Genomic DNA, 18,595 nt, shown 5'->3' with positions numbered 1-18,595 from the left:
CCATGCCTCCTCTGAACTGCTTGTATTTCTATTCTGTATGAGTTATTTTTCTCCATCATATTAGGATTAGTATTCAGAGTCTAGTAGGGTATGGGTTATTGTCAGGGATTCAGTATTTTGAATGGAAAATTGGAAAATGAATCCAATGTGTATGCAAATATGTGCTACACAAAAATTTTCCCACTCTTAACCAGAACAATGCCTTGACATTACCTTGGCCCCAAGTAACGCCTTTAGAGGAGATGAGTTAGAAAATCTGTGGATACATATCTGGAATTGAATATGCTCTGGAGTTTACAACCTTGGAAGTGGAAGAGGAGTTTCCAAAAGTAAGGGACAGGGTAAACACTCCACAAACATGGATCTCTGCTGGCCTAAAGACTTCTAGAGAAACTCGCTCTGAGGTTGGGCACTTGAAATATATGTTGTTGTCAGGAGCTTCTGCTTCCTTTGTAGTGAGACCATCAAAGCTGGATCTGCATCTATGTGACCTGGAAGACATGGTTTCTTATTTACCAATGAACATGAGGCAGCAGTGCTGAATTCTCTCTTTGTGAGTCAACTGTGGCCACTGTGGCTAAGATTCTCCCTGTGTGGACTGTGAAGCCATTTGGTCTTCCTCCAATTTTCGTGATGTTTCTTGCTGCTGCACTGGGAGTTCGGTATTTGCTTCACGAAATACAAGGAGTTCAACTGGGACATACTGCTGGAGGGAGTTCTGTCATGTGTGGTGGGACACTGTCTGCGGGAGAATGCACCAACCAGGCTTCTCTCCAACATAGCCTGCCCACTTGACCACGCAACATGATTCTGAACATTGCCCTGAAACCTATCCATATTACAAGATGCCTTTACATATAAGGGTCTGCTGGCTTCACCATGTCTGTCACAAGCCATTTGGAAGCCAATGGCAGATCCACATGAAATCACCACAGATGTTTTATCTCAACCTGCCCACCACTGCTCTAGGCCCACTACTCAGCAGGCTCCATCTTACTGGCATCTCTGTTCTACACTATTTTGGTGAAACCCAGTCAATCAAGGCTCTGTCTGGTATACTCACGATCAGCAACAGGATATCCAATGGTTCTCCATTGCCACATGGTCATGGGATTTTCAAAAATGTCATGGTATTTATTGAGCCCATTTTTCAAGGATGAAGTTGGAGGCACTGAGGGTTTCATTTAATTCATTTAATTCAGTAACGGAAGCTCATTTCAATGAAGCTCCGGAGGACTCTCACAGGCAAGTCTTCCCAAAGAGTGGCCAAATGGTCACATGAATCCAGGCTCATTGAAGTCTACAATGTGAAGTCCATGTGTGTTTAGACTCTCAAATATGGCTGCCAAGTCGTACAAAATAATATCATATGATATTCTGGCTGAGATTCCAGGTGCTCTGAAGAAAGCCCCCCTGGGCCTAGATCTCAGTTTCCAAGGGTGACTCTCATGTGTGGACTTTTAATACCCCAACAAAATTCATGGCAATACTTCTCTGAGGTCAGTTCCAGAACTCAGTCTCTATTAGAAATAACACCAGAGTTCAAACCCATTTGGACCCAGTCTTCTCTTCCTACCACCACACAAATGACCACAATTAAAACCAAAACACTCCCACATGGCCCTCATCTTCTTATATATTGGTACTCATTAAAACTCTGGCTGGAGGTGTCCATGAGGGGCTTAGCCCAAGACAGTGTCCAAAAAAAGCTCCCATGCTCCTCATTTTCCTCTAGTCAGGGTGGCCTGGACACGCTTCCTGTGAACCAGGAGTGATCAAATAGGTCTGCCATTAATACTGCTTCGCTTCTACAGTTTGAGGCCTACTGACTGTGCGTTTTAGATTCTTTATGTGAATTGGAGTCATGAGAAAACCCAAGCACCTATGGGCTAGCCTCTGCAGGGCTTTGAAAATTTACCTGACACAAAGGATCCCTATTCTCACATAATGGAAGTCAGGAACCTTACAGAGGAAGGTGAGAGACTCTACCCACATTGACTGCTCTTTTGGCCATGTTGGTTTTGGATGCACACCTGGGATTTTTCTTTAGATCCATCATGTGCTGCAAGTCTAAACCACAGCCTCACACAGGGCCAAGAGGGTGATTCAGACACATCCCTTTCCAAAGTAATTAAGCAAAGAGCCACAGGTGATGCCCATTCATTTCCATTTGAAAACTGTTTTTTTCAGGCTTCACAAAGGGGTGGCCTGAGCCAAAGACATTCCTGACATTCAGGGCAACAGAACAATAGGTAAACAAAAGGCCCAAAGCAGGGTTTCACCACTGAGGCATTCTTGGTTACACTGATATCTCAGTTTTCAGAGATGCTCCACATTCCCTTCAGCTCTCAAGTACATGGCCTTGTCACAGAGCTTTGAGGTGGTACATATTCTGGACACAAAATCATGAGCCTATTCTGGAGTGTAAGCAGAATTCATGAAGAAAACAGAAACTTAGGAAGATAGCAGGTGTTGCCCATCCTTAAGGCAAGTTGCAGTACATTCATAAATTGCACAGGATGAATGCTTGGAAGCTTTCTACTAGATAGGACTCATCCATTGATGCATTCTCTTTTGTAATGTCTACAACAATTGATACAGTGGGATACACAAACATAGAAATATTTGCCTCGTCAAATGACTTACTAGAAACAGTTCACTCCAAACAAAACAAACCGCCTTTCCTACCTATTGTCAGAACATGAGACAAAACCACAAACACACACTTATTCTCACAAAGACGCCTCCTTCCCCCAAGTAGGTCTGTGACTATCTGGAGTGTCCTCTGACTGGTGGGCCATACTATGTTTCCCAAAAAACGCTTGTCCTGTCTCAGATCTGGTCTCCTTGGCCAACACTGTGAAATTTTCAGAAGCCAGTGGTGAGCCACTACCTGCTTTCTCAGGAAATGCCCCTCTTCAGAGCTTCCCTGGCATTTGGCCATTCTAACATCAGTAGTTACCAAGAAAGACTGACTCTGTCCTTGGTAAATCCGAACAAGTGAGACCACTGGGACTGGGACTCGGACTGACTATGGGTTCCTGGCTTCCTGGATCCCAAAGTCAGAGAGTTCCCTCACCAAGTAACTCCAGTCAGGTCACCTGCACACCACTTCTCTAGCCCCACTTCTCAAAATACATGGATAACTATTCCAATTAAAAACTAACTAATTTTATAACACCTACCTTTTATCATGCAAAAAGCAAGTCCAACTATACAACATGCCTCCTCTGAACTCCTTGTATTTCAATTCTGTTTGGGTTATTTTTCTTCATCATATTAGGATTAGTAGGCAGAGTCTAGTGGGGTATGGGTTAGTGTCAGGGATTCAGTATTTTGAAAGAAACATTGGAAAATTAATCCAATGTGTTTGCAAATATGTGCTACACAAAAGTCTTCCAACACTCAATCAGAACAATGCCTTGACATTACCTTTGCCACAAGTAAGACACAATGAGAGGAGAAGAGTTAGAAAATGTGTGAATACATATCTGGAAAGGAAAATGTTCAGGAGTTCACAACCTTGGAGGTGGTAGAGGAGTTTCCAAAAGTAAAGGACAGGGTAAAAACTCCACAACCATGAAGCTCTGCTGTCCTAAAGACTTCTGGAGAAACTGCCTCTGAGGTTGGGCACTTGAAATATATGTTGTTGTCAGAAGCTTTAGCTTCCTTTGTAGTGAGACCATCAAAGCTGGGTCTGCATCTATGTGACCTGGAGGACATGGATTCTTATATTCCAATGAACATGTGGCACCAGTGCTGAATTCTCTCTTTGTAGGTAAACTGTTGCCACTGGGGGCTAAGTGTCTCCCCGTGTGGACTGTGAAGCCATTTGGTCATTCTCCACTTTTCGTGTTGTTTCTTGCTCCTGCACTGGGAGTTTGGTATTTCCTTCGTGAAATACAAAGGGTTCAACTCAGAAAAAGTGCTGGAGGGAGTTCTGTCACCTGTGGTGGGTCAGCGTCTGCAGGAGAATTCAACAACCAGGCTTCTATCCCACATTGCTTGCTCCCTTGACCATAACAACCTGATTCTGAACATTGCCCTGGTATTCTCCATATAACAAGATGCCTTTACATACAAGGGTCGGCTGGCTGCACCATGTCATTCACAAGCCATTTGGAAGCCAATGACAGATCCACATGAAAAAAAAAAAACAGATGTTTTATCACACAACTTCACACCACTTCTGTAGGCCCACTACTCAGCAGGCTCCAACTTAATGTCATCTCAGTTCTATACCATTTTCATGTAACCCAGTCAGTCAAGGCACTGTCTGGTACACTCATGATCAGCAACAGGACATCCAAAGGTTCTCCAGTGCCACCTGGTCATGGCAATTTCAAAAAATTCATGGTATTTATCTAGCCATTTTTCAAGGATGAATTTAGAGGCACTGTGGGTTTCAATTCATTCAGGAACCATTAAATGTTGAGGAAGCTCATTTCAATGAAAGGTCTGGAGAACTCTTGTAAGGGTCAGGTGAAGCATGAGAGAAAGAGACCACCAAGTGACGCACTCATGCAATTTGCAGAAGGGGATTTATTGAACCAGCATGCTGGGGCTCTGTGCCCACTCAAGAAGGTAAAACAGCCCAGAGCCCCGAGCAGGAAATGAGCACTGCTTAAGTACACTTTTAGGAGGTCGGGGATTTTACATATATCACAGTCTCCTTTAACAAATCATTACACACCACGGGAAAATTAAGCAACAACTCCTAAACATGATTAGTTCATTCATTGGCGGGAAAAGGTCAGGCTAGAGTGATAGGTCATTTCTAAACGGGTACACATTCAAACTGATTGGTTTTAGGGCCTAAAGGACTACATGAACAGTTACACAGAGTCCCAAGTTGTTGGAGAACCAGGGAGTCAGTGGGAATATTTACTGGGCAGTTCCAGTATTGTCCTAACAGCTACAGGGTTTTCAGGTTCTGCAGGTAGCATAGAAACCTAACAATACCTAATCCTTTACATTTTAACTCAGACCTTGCAGCTTAGAAAGTTTACAACACCCGGTCTTTTACCCTTTAACTTTTACGCTTTACCTTCAATTTCTTTTACCCTTACATTCCCCACTCCTTTTTTTCTGACTACTTTTAATCTTAAAAGTAATGCATCATGATTATTTAAGGGTTTCACATTTCATGAGTTGTTGTGCGTTCCCTGGAATCATTTTCAGCATGGCTTCCATTTTAGATTTCACTCGGTATTAGACCCCAATTTATCTAACTACACTGACTACCTAACTTTAAACCTGGCTTCATTCACCCCCCCTCTAATTTGGGAATTCCTTCCTGCTGTAAGGAAGGGGGGGCAAAGAGAATCTTTCTGGCTTCTTCAGGCTGAAAAGGGATGATGTGGGGAAAGCAGTTTGGAGTCCACCTTTAACAATCGGGTCTATCGAGTGGTCCATGATAAAAGTTTAATTGAGAAGTATTAGGCTGGAGGGCCATTCGAGTGATGGGTGGTCTATAAGAGAAACAAGAATTTATTAATTTACTGGAACCATATTTATGCAGCAATAAATGTCACAGCACAGGAATATGCCAATAAGTATAATGGCCAAGACTGAGACTAACAATGTTTTTTACCAGGAAGTACCAAGAACCAGAAGCTAAGATATTGTTTTCATGACAAAGTTGGTGAGGACATGCTTCTATCTGAGCATTTAAATCTTTAAGGATAATTGTCACCTTGCCAGAAATGTCAGGGATGTAAACACAACAACTAACATTTAGGTTTATAGATGTCTTTTCCTTTAAGATATAATGTAATAACTTAATGTCATCTGATCTTGCAAAATCCTTTTACTAGTATGACCTGTGTGTCTAATAGAGAAACCTTTAATTCTGTTAGGGCTGGATAACCACACTAGCAAACACCAAGCCTACCTGTGTAGGTTAGGAATATCTGTGGGCATTAAACTAAAAACTACTCTGGCAGTTCCTTTTAATAGTTATCAGGCATTCCCGTCTGAGAATCGCTTTTGTAGCCTCCAGTTTACTTATTTTTGGAAGTTACATTTAACTATTATTATCATTTAAAATTTCCAGGAACAACTGTGCTTTGGCTTTAACTGTCTTTGCTAAGTGTTTAAGATGAAGCAAGTCAAACTGACTTTTGTTCTTATCTATTGTCAACAGTCAGCTGAGTTTCCCTGGGAGTCCTCGGGGGAACTTTATAGCAGCTTCTCAGTTCTGCTAGTGCCATTTACCTTAGGATGGGTCCAGGCCTTGCTTGACCATGTGGCTTCCCTCGGAAGCATCAGGGATGTCTCCCCTTTCTGATGACCGTCCTCTTTACAGCAAATGCACTGATTGGCTTTCTGTCCTCCACTGGTCTCATTAATCTCCCTGCTCAGGAGGTTATGTGACCTAGAGTTGCAGAGCCCTCTGGAGAAGTCCCCTATTCCCTGATTCAGATTGACTCATGGGCCAAGAGCCGAATATTGTTTTTCTTGGCCCTTTTAATTTAACTAATTTAAAAAACTTGATCTTAAACATCCAGCAAATAAGTTAACAGCCTTAGAGTAAGAGCACTGGGCTTTAATTTATATCTCTCTATCTTGTAGGTGATAACTCCTTATCTTATGTTGACCCAGGTTGTGTTCTTAAAGCAACACCTCTTTAAAACATTAATAGGCAATCCTTAAACCGTGTATAAGCAAACTACAAAACAAAACTAACTAGGGTAAAAACATATTTAGCTTACATAATAGCTACCTTGAATTCTGGCAGGGTTTTACATCATAATTTTCTATTTGGGATCCTAGTAATCTTGGCAAAAACCTACTTTTGGACACAACTTTAACTGTACCGAAATCTGGCTTACTTCTTTTATTGCCACTTTCACATGTAGTGAGATGGGACAGAGCCTTATCTCAAGTAAGGTAAGGCTATTAATAAATCTCAAGAACTATAGTTCTGAAGCTGATCATTTTACAAAGTTTACATAAATTGTTGTTCAAGTTTACATGAACATTAGCTAACAAAACATAATATCACACCTAAAACATGAATTAAAGAAAGGCTGAAAGCTTTTAACCCTTTTGTAGAAAAGTAGCAAAGTACTTTGGTGTTGTAAATTGTATCTCAGTGTGAAAAGTAACATGAAACTGTACATATCTTATTGATAACAAGTCCAATTGTAGAACACAAATGATATGAACATATCTCCAACATGTTTTTTTTTTTAAGCCCAGAATTACCATACAACGTTAGAACACCAGGTTGATATAATTTTTTTTTGAAGCTTTTACCTTACAGACTTGTATACCTGGAACATATGAACTTATCTTATATAATTTGCAAGAATTAACCTTGCAAAAAGCTGTGTGCTTTTATAGAACTAGGGGGAGATGGCAGGGCTTAGATAAATGGCAGGCAATCCGTTTATTGGTAAGTTCTTCAGATAGGCGCCATGTTGGAGTTACCAGCACCTGAAGAAAATCAGAGTGAATAAAAACAGAATGAAGATAAAGATTAAAGCAAAGGTCAATTTTTGGCAGAAGTTCCATGCTGAGGAACTGACAAAAAAGAGACAAAGGGCCATGAGGGGGCTTAGAAGGACATTAAGACTCATGAATCTAGGATGGAAGATTAAGAGGTTCTCCGAACTTGTTGTCTCCCACTGTCTGATGTCCATTGCATTCCATCATGCCTGGTAGTGAGCTTCAGCCCTGAGTGAACTGTTCTCTTGAAGATGCTGGGTGTTCTTCGGTCATCAGAGTCTTGTAGTGCCTAAGCAGAAGCTGGTTGAAAGTCTAATTAGAAACTTTCTGCAATTGGTTTTGGAAGAACTTCATTATGCAGAGTAGGAGAGCACAAGAAAAGTACTGAAAAATAACAGTTGTTGTTTAACCAAAGTTGTATAATTTTTATTTTTTTTAAGATTACTTGCTCAAAAGCTTACACACAATACCAACTTACACAGACCTTTTTTATCACTTACTTAAACCCTCTTAATTACATAATCACATAGACTCTCTTATCCAGAAACCCATTTTCAATCTATTAAATCCATATCTAGAACCTTTTAGTTTCTCTTTTTCATCTGTTAACCTCCTATTGTTCACACTTTAAAACAATATCTGTAAATTTCTGAATTTAAGCAGATTATTTCATAGACATCAACATTTTATTAGGATCTTTTTGAACACCTAGAAAATTTTATAAGCTTAATTTAAGACGTCTTTATTTTTATCTGTTTACACAATTTAAATTGACCCATTTGAATCACGTGAATCAAAGATATTTGGATCCATTTTTAAAAATTTTTTATGAGCGCTCCTCATCTGTCAATTGTCATATCACTGCAGAATATATGGACGTACAAACATACAGACATACTGACATACAACACATAACTCAAGTGTAACACCCTTGTAGCTTTTTCAGGTGAAATCTCCACTGCAACGTTTCAAAACTCCACAGTTGATCAGAAAAACATTAGCCTATGTCTGTAGGACCAAAATCATGAGCTCAAAAAAATACAGAATCTAAGAAAAAGCAAGAGTCCTAAAAAAAGATGACTAGCCAGTAATTAATAAATACCATATAATTCACTTTTTGGTTGGGGTCTAGTTTGAATTCAGGTAAAAAGACACTTTAACCTTTTTTTTTCCCTTGGGCCTGAAATCTGTCTCCTGCTGAGTCCTCCAGGCTTCTTCTATTTCAATATCAGCTTAAGTCCTGGCTGAGGTCTGGAAAGAACTGGGAAAACTGGAATTCTGAGCAGAAAACTCATGCCTAAGGCATTTTAGCTATAAGTCATAATTTCCAGGTTTAAGATGTAATTTTTAAATTTTATATCTTTATATTTCTTTATATTATAAACACTTGCCCACACAAAACTAAAAATACGATCTTTTTCTGATAATATAAAGGCCACCATCAGAGGAAATTCCCTCAGGATCATTAAACTGCTTCCTTTGTTCTGAAGTTCCTAAAGTAGTATTAAGTTTTACCATGTATATCCAAAATCAAGCTTTAAAAATTTTCAAGACTTTTTCTAATTAATGTCACTTCAATGAGGCAGACCAACGTTTTAATTTAGAACCTTTTTTTTCCCTGAATCTTACACACTGAGGGGAACAGATATCATATCATAATTTATTATCTTTGCCAAAGTTAATGCACTGGATTACCTAGTGAAATTTTCTCAGACTACCCAGTTCAAAATTGAAACTTTCTAATTTTTTATCCTAAATATTGATGTTTTCTATCATGAACTATCTGAAATCAAACTAAACAATTGCTTAAACCCAACTTTTAACTGCAAGATAGTACAATGCTTTAGAAACCCATTCAGAAACCAAATTGTTACAATAAAAAAATCATCTTTTAGATACACATTTATCCAAGATCATCCCCAAGAAACAATCTATAATATCAACACATTACTGCATTTATTGTCCCCTTAGTTAAGTAAATAGAGGTGGGGTAATCCCTAAAGTGCAGGTAAGGAAGGAGGAAACTCCCCAAAGCAAAATAGTTTTGGCAGCTGCTGGGAGCCCCTTAGTTCCACCTTTTACTTATAGGGTTAGTTCCTCTGGCTTGGTCTGACCCCAGGCACTAGGCATTTCTCACATCTCCTAACTTTTCAGTAGTCAGCTCCCCAAAAAGTTCACCTTCTGCTTGCAGTTCTTTTGAGTTTGAGAAAAGTTTAAGTGAGATATCAAACTTTTTAGACCCCAGGCATTTCCCTCTGCAGTGGGCGTGCTCAAGCCAACTACAGGAAGAAAATAAAACACTGCTTCCTTAATCTCGCTTAACAAAGGCGGATAAAGTTTATCAAAATTCTTTAAAACACAGCTAATAGAGGTGTAAAAGGTGAGAACAGAAAAGCTGGCGGTTCTATTGACTTTTGGTCCCTCACAGGAGAAGCATTAGGTTAAAATTTAGCTAAAGTTACTTCCACACATCTAAGGCCGTTTGGAATTTGGGACTCTGCATCGGTCCAAAGTAAAACCATGCCATCACACTTAACAGAGACACAGACAAAAAGACACACAAAGATCATCATGTAGCTCCCGTTCGTTCACAACCCCAAGATCTACAATTTTGTGACTCAGGGAGAATGGAGGAAAAAGGGGGAGGAAGAGAAGTATTGAGTGATAGGATCTTGGGGAAAGGGGTTGAAGTAGAGGCAGGGACCAGGAAAGGCTTCACCCATATGGGAGGAAATTTACAGAGGTCCAGCCAGGTTAAAATATATGGCTGCTGGTCTGGATGGCCACGCGGCCCTGGTTGAAAGACAATATCTCTGACTTTGCAGATTAGAGGAAGGTGGAAGGGCCCTCCTGGGGGCCATCAACTCCAAAGGTGGGCCATTCTGAAGTGCAGAGTGTGTGTCAGGTCCGGCATTTCACTGAAAAAGAAAGATTCTGGGCCATTGAGCAGACATCCGCCCAATGATCAAGGGTCAGGGACAGAGGTGTGGAATAGCTTTGTCCCATACTGGGAATTACTCAAACAAAGACAGGGACAGGACAATATGAACATGACACTAACATGGACACACAGTAAAAGTTTAACACAAGTCCAGAAACAGAGATTAAAGGCAGAGAGTGAACTCAACCTGAGAAGAAAAGTAGCCAGCAAGACCTGACAGGTTGGCAGAAGAATCCCTTCTCACCAAATGAGGGCCCACCTGCCGCTCCCCGAGTCCTTGCAAGGCGTCCCTTGCAAGCACGTGTCCTGTGGCTTAAAGGACACGTCTGCCCACCACACTCTCTGCTGGCATCCACTCTGCAAACCCAAACCTAAAAACCGAACCCGAACCTAAAAGCTCTGAGAGCTCACTCTCTGCACCGAGCCAAAAACCAAACGTGACCAAAAATTCTGAGAGCTCACGCTCTCCACCGAGCCAAAAAGCCAAAAAGCTCTAAGCGATCACAAGGGAAAAACAAGAAGGAGAAGAAGAAGAAGAGGAGGAGGAAGAAGAAGAGGAAGAGGCGACTTACTTACCCACTAAAGGAGTTCGTTGGAGCCTCTTTGTCCGACCATGAGCACTTCCCGGCCAACGCACCAAATGTAAGGGTCAGGCGAAGCGTCAGAGAAAGAGAACACCAAGTGACCACTCATGCAATTGGCAGAAGGGGTTTTATTGAACCAGCATGCTGGGGCTCTGTGCCCACTCAAGAAGGGAAAACAGCCCAGAGCCCCAAGCAGGGAATGAGCACTGCTTAAGTACACTTTTGGGAGGGTGGGGATATTACATACATCAGAGTCTCCTTTAACAAATCATTATAAAACACGAGAAAATTAAGCAACAACTCCTAAACATGATTAGTTCATTCATTGGCAGGAATAGGTCAGGCTGGAATGATAGGTCATTTGTAAATGGAGTACACATTCAAAATGATTGGTTTTAGGACCTAAAGGACTACATGAACAGTTACAGAGAGTCCCGAGTTATTGGACAACCAGGGAGTCAGTGGCAATATTTACTGGGCAGTTCCAGTATTGTTATAAGAGCTACAGGGATTTAAGGTTCTTCAGATAGCATAGAAACCTAACAATACCTAATCCTTTACATTTTAACTCAGACCTTGCAGCTTAGAAACTTTACAACACCCTGTCTTTTTACCCTTTAACTTTTACGCTTTAACTTCAATTTCTTTTACCCTTACACTCTCACAGGCAAGGCTTCCCAAAGAGTGGCCAAAATGTCACATGAAGCCAGGCACATTGAGGTCTACAATGTGAGGTCCATGTATCTTTTGACTCTCAACTATGGCTGCCAAGTCTTTCAGAATAAAATCAAGTGATACCCTGGCTGAGATTCCCAGTGCTCTGTGGAAAGCCACCCTGGGACTAGATGTCAGTTTTCAAGGGTGACTCTCATGTGTGGCCTCTTAAATTCCAATCTATTTCTTTGCAATACTTCTCTGAGATCAGTTCCACAACTCAGTCACTAAGGGAAATCATACTTGTGTTCAAACCCAGGTGAACCGAGTCTTCTCTTCCAACTTCCACACAAATGATCACAATTAAAACCAAAACACTCCCACATGGCCCTCATATTCTTCCATATAGACCACTCATCATAACCTCTGGCTGTAGGTTACCATGAGGGGCGCAGCCCAAGACAGTGCCCAAAGTAAAGAAAGAGACCACCCCTCATTTGCCTAAAATCATGGTGGCCTGGACACCCTTCCTGTGAATCAGGAGTGATAAAATAGGCCTGCCGTTAATACTGCTCTGCTTCTCCAATTTGAGGTGTACTGACTGTCAGTTATAGATTCTTTATGTGATTTGGAGTCATGAGAAAACCCAAGCTCCTCTGCAGTGGTTTGAAAAACTCATTTGACACAAAGGATCCCTATACTAACTTGATGGAGGTCAGGAACCTAAAAGAGGAAGGCACGAGGCTTCATTCACAATGACTGATCGTTTTCATATTTTGGTTGTGGATACATACCTGGGATCTTTCTTTAGATCTATCTGGTGCTGAGAATGTAAGCCACAACCTCACGCAGGGCCAAGAGGCTGATTCAGACACATCTCTTTCCAAAACATTTTAGCATATATTCACAGGTAATGCCCATTCATTTCCATTTGAAAACTGTTTTTTTCAGGCTTCAAAAAGTTTAGCCTGAGGCAAAGACCTTCCTGACATTCAGGGCAACAGAACCATAGGTAAGCAAATGGCCCAAAGCAGGGTTTCTCCAATGAGACTTTCCTGGTCACACTGATATCTGAGTTTTCTGAGATGCTTCTATTCCCTTCAACTATTCAGTACAATGTAATGTCACAGAGCTTGGAGGTGGTACAAATCTTGGACACAAAACCATGAGTGTATTCTGTAGAGTGGCCAGAATTCAGGAAGAAAACAGGAACTTAGGAAGATAGTAGGTGTTGCCCATCTATAAGGCAAGCCGAAGTCTATTCATAAATTGGGCAGGATGAATGCTGGGAAGCATTCTTCTAGACAGGACAATCCACTGATGCATTCTCTTTTCTAATGTCTACAACAACAGAAAGAGTGTGATACACACACATAGAATCACTCGCTTTTTCAAACGACTTATGGAAAACAGTACACTCCAAATCAAACAAACTGACTTTTCTTCCTGTTCTCAGAACATGAGACAAAACCACAGACCCACTCCGACACACACAAAGGCACCTCCTTCCCTCAAGTAGGTTTGTGTCTATCCGGAGTGTCCTCTGACTGGTGAGCCATACAATGTTCCCATGAAATGGCCTGTCCTGTCTCAGATCTGGTCTCCTTGGCCAACTCTAAGAAGTTGTCAGGAGCGAGCTTTGAGGCACTACATGCTTTCTCAGGAAGGCCCCTCTTCAGAGCTCTCCTAACCTTTGGCCATCCTCACATCAGTAGGTACCATGAAAGACTGACTCTGTCCTTTGTAAATTCAAAAAAGTGAGCCCACTGGGACTGGGACTGGGACTGGCTCTGGGTGCCTGGCTTCCTGGATCCCAAGTTCAGAGAGTTTCATCACCAAGGAAGTGAGGTGAGGTCACATCCATCAGGAACTGAATGAGGTCTCCCCTTGGCAACCACTTTGTCCTAACAGTTGCTTCCAAGGGTCCCATTAGATTGAAGCTTCCCCTAATTCCTGTGACAATTTCACAAGTTAGAATGGTATATCAATGATATGCATCCGGAAATAGCTCTCCACACAGGCCTTTTTTGGACCATCTTCCCTACATTAAGAAGATAGAGGCTGATTCAGACACATCCGTTCATCCTGAGCAGGTTGTTTGCCATGGAAGATGACTATTGCTCTCTCATGTCCTTCATTGCTGCCTACATGTTCTCCAGGGATCATTTCTGCATGGAAGTTTGAGGTTCTCAGCAGGTGAAAGATCCCCTAAATTCCTTTATTGTAAGACCAACTCTGTCCCTGCAATTCATTAAAGTTAGATTGAGGGAACAGTGTGTGGTTAGCGTTAATAACAAGTTCAATTTGGGTTAGGAATCATTCTGAGGGGTGAATAATGGTTTTGGGAACCTGCAATATTTATAAGAATATATATGTGAAACATAAGATGTAAACATAAATCTAGGTAAGATTTGAAGCCCAGAATGGCATTGGGCCCTTGATTGGGATACTTAGCTTTGAATTATGTTCTGCACAGATGTCTCAGATTCATCGATATACAATGGCATTGGACCTTGTACCTTGGATGATTGAATGTCGAAGAGAACATCCTGTCAAAAAGCGATATTCCGTACCATTCGGAAGATAGTCAGTAGGTTTAGGAAGAAGAGTGAGTATAGGATTTGGACCAAAGTTCTTTACCAATAGCGTTTCAGGTAGAGAGTGAATGTAAATGTCAGAATATGTGAAGGGTCAGTCACAATGATGAACTGGGGAAAGTATGTAGGAAAGCAGATATCTATAGAAACATTAGGAAATCAGGCAAAATATAAAGTGAGTGCTAGGATCAGACATTTTTAACATGCTTGAGGTTGAATATATAATCTCAGGAAGAAACAAATATGTAGTCATGAAAAGGATTGACATATGAGAGCATTAGGCATCATGTGCATGGATGTTTTTAGTAGTCAATGCTCAATCCCATTTAGGCTTTGGTACTATCAGAAGTGTGACCTTTGCATTTTGTTTCCAGAATACTACTGTGGTAAAATGTATATGTAGATCAGGTGACATGAGTATATCTTCCACCATTCCTGGGAGTAATATATTGAAGACATATTAAATAGTATTGGGGGTACAAATAGGTGTACCCTGTGTCTATGTGTATGGAGATAATGCATGAATAGACCATATCGTGAATAAAAAATATAACAGTTTTCACGTATATAATGGATTGAATTGATATCTGAAAATATGTAAGAAATCTTATATTAATATACACTCATTCATTTAAACCAGTTACACAACTAACAGTAATATTAGAGTTATACTTTATCATGAAGGGTGTGTGAGTTTTGCTTCAAAAGTGATTATGGAAATCGAAAATAATGTGTTTGGAAATAAGTCTCATGAAAAGTCCAGTCAACAAACATAGAGGAATACAGGTGTTCTGAAGCAGGAAGTGATTGAAAGTGAAACAAATGCCTATGAATTTTTGAAATTGTGGATGAAGTATATATCCTATGATGTGCATAAACTGATAAAATAGTAATGTACCAGTGTTGAATAAAAATGATCGTCAAAGTACATATCATGTCCCAGAAATCTACTTGCATTTATGTTAAACTGGGTAAGTTACTGTAGAAATATTTGGATTTTTATGCACCCTTCACTAAACTTAGGTTTCAGTACTGGAAACAAAAATATATTTCAGGTGAATCAATATTTTGAGAATAATCTTGTGAAAATTTGATTATAAATCCACATACATGAACATGAATGAATTTAGGGAGTGTTTAATAAAACACATATATTTCATATTTTGAAAAATCTGGACAGTGTTTATACACACACACACACACACACACACACACACTCACACACACACATAGACCTTAAAAAGTAGCAATATATATGCCAATTGAAATACATAATGAAATAGATATCATCTACAAATCCAATAATCTTCATTTTACTGAACATAGATTTATGTATAATGTTGTTCAACTAGGAAGCTCACCCATAGTTTGAATTTTCTGTTCCAACAGCGTTTAGGAGGAGTGATCTCTTCTCACAAATTGTTTCTGCCAAGTCAGCAACCTCACAATTATGTACGTGTGATACCAGGTAGGACTGTATATGTGCATATGAAAATACATGTGCTGAATAGGGTACAGAGAAATGGAGACAGTAAGTCACATATTTGTTAACTTTAAAAACACATGAAGAGGGGGAGGGGCAGAGCCGCCAAACGCACCTGCAAGGAAGCCAAACTTGTCACCCACCAGTAGAACAGGCCTAGCAGCCCGCCAGCGTGAAAGACACATTGCCCCGGTTTGTGGAGGGGCAGGGTCGCCACACGCCTTCAAGTTACGCGGACCTGCAACCCACAGCAGAACAGGCCCAGCGGCCTTCAGAGGGGCAGAGATGCCCCCCGCGCATGCAAAATAGGCGAACCTATGAAAACCAACAGACCTGGCCCAGGGGCCCGCCAGGGTGGTAGACACATCGCCCCGGTTTGGGGAGGGGCAGAGCCGCACCACGCACCTACAAGGTAGACAGACCTGCAACCCACAGAGAGAAGAGGCCCAGCAGCAAGGAGGGGCAGAACTGACGCTCGCGACTGCAAGGTAGGCGGACCTGTGACCCACTGGCAGAACAGGACCAGCGCCCGCAGAGGGGTAGAGCCGCTGCCCGCTCTTGCAAGGTAGGCGGACATAAGCCAAAGTTAATCAAAAGGAATTAAGAGGAACACTACATACTGCTCAAGGGAACTATACACCAACAAGACATAAAAATCATAAATATATATGCCCCAAACAATGGTGCAGCTATGTTCATCAAACAAACTCTTCTCAAGTTCAAGAGTCTAATAGACCACCACACAATAATCATGGGAGACTACAAAACACCTCTCTCACTACTGGACAAATCTTCCAAATAAAAGTTGAATAAGGAAACTATAGAACTCATTAACACAATTAATAACCTAGACTTAATTGACATATATAGAATATACCACCCACCATCAAGCAGTAACACTTTTTTCTCAGCAGCACATGGATATCTCTCAATAATAGATCATATAGTATGTCACAGGGCAACTCTTAGACAATTTTAAGGAGTACAGATAATATCAGGCATCTTATCTGATCATCCTGAAATGAAACTGAAAATCAATGATAAAAGTAGGAAGGAAAAATCATGCATCACTTGGAGAATGAACAATAGGTTACTGAATGATCAATTGGTTACAGAAGACAACAAGGAGGAAAATAAAAAATTCTTAGAGATAAATGAAAAGACAGACAAAACATATCGGAATCTATGGGACACATTGAAAGCAATTCTAAGAGGAAAATTCATTGCTTGGAGTTCTTTCCTTAAAAGAAGAAAAAAAAAACAACAAATAAATAATCTCATAGTTTATCTCAAAATCCTAGAAAAACATGAGCAAAACAACAGGAAAAGAAGTAGAAGGCAAGAAATAATTAAAATCAGAGCTGAAATTAATAAAATTGAAACAAAAGAAACAATTGAAAAATTGACAAAACTAAAAGTTGGTTTTTTGAAAAAATAAAAAAAAATCGACAGACACTTAGCCATGTTAACGAAGAGAAGAAGAGAGAGCACTCAAATTACTATCATACGGGATGAAAATGGCAATATCACAACAGACATATCAGAAATACAGAAGATAATCAGTAATTATTTTGAATCCATTATTTGAATAAATTAGAAGATAGTGAAGGCATCGATAAATTTCTTAAGTCATATGATCTGCCCAGATTGAGTCAGGAGGATATAGACAATCAAAACAGACCAATATCAATTGAGGAAGTAGAAGAAACCATCCAAAGACTACCAACTAAGAAAAGCCCAGGACCGGATGGGTATACAGCAGAGTTTTACAAAACCTTTTAAGAAGAACTAATACCAATACTTTTCAAAATATTTCAGGAAATAGAAAAAGAGGAAGAACTTCCAAATTCATTTTACGAGGCCAATATCACTGTCATTCCTAAACCAGACAAAGACACTTCAAAGAAACAAAACTACAGACCAATATCTCTAATAAACCTAGATTCAAAAATCCTCAATAAAATTCTGGCGAATCAGATACAAAAACATATGAAAAAAATTGTGCAACATGATAAAGTACGATTCATCCCTGGGATACAAGGCTGTTTCAATAGACGGAAATCAATAAATGTTATTCACCACATCAATAGACTGAAAAATAAGAACTATATGATCATCCTGATAGATGCAGAAAAAGCATTCGACAAAGTATAGCATCACTTTATGCTCAAAACTCTAGAAAAACTAGGGATAACAGGAACATACCTCAATATTGTAAAAGCAATCTATGCTAAGCCTCAGGCTAGCATCATTCTGAATTGAGAAAAACGGAAGGCATTCCCTCTAAAATCTGGAACAAGATAGGGATGCCCTCTCTCAACACTTCTGTTCAACATAGTTCTTAAAACACTGGCCAGAGCAATTAGACAAATAAAAGAAATTAAAGGCATAAAAAAAGGAAAAAAAGAACTTAAATTATCACTAATTGCAGGTGACATGATTCTATACCTAGCAGACCCAAAAGGGTCTACAAAGAAATTAATAGAGTTAATAAATGAATTCAGCAAAGGCAGGATATAAAATCAACACGCATAAATCAAAGGCATTACTGTATATCAGCGACAAATCCTCTGAAATGGAAATGAGGACAACCACTCTATTCAGAATATCCTGAAAAAAAAATAAAATTTTGGGGAATTAACCTAACAAAAGAGGTGAAAGACTTATACAATGAAAACTACAGAACCCTAAAGAGAGAAATAGAAGAAGATCTTAGAAGATGGAATAATATACCCTGTTCATGGATAGGCAGAACTAACATTATCAAAATGGCGATATTACCAAAAGTTCTCTAAAGGTTTAATGCAATGCCAATCAAAATCCCAAAGGCATTTCTTGTCGAAATAGATAAAACAATTATGAAATTCATATGGAAAAATAAAAG

The sequence above is a fragment of the Callospermophilus lateralis genome, unplaced genomic scaffold (assembly GCF_048772815.1).
Source record: "Callospermophilus lateralis isolate mCalLat2 unplaced genomic scaffold, mCalLat2.hap1 Scaffold_43, whole genome shotgun sequence".
NCBI lineage: Eukaryota > Metazoa > Chordata > Mammalia > Rodentia > Sciuridae > Callospermophilus > Callospermophilus lateralis.
This window is presented reverse-complemented; position numbering follows the sequence as displayed.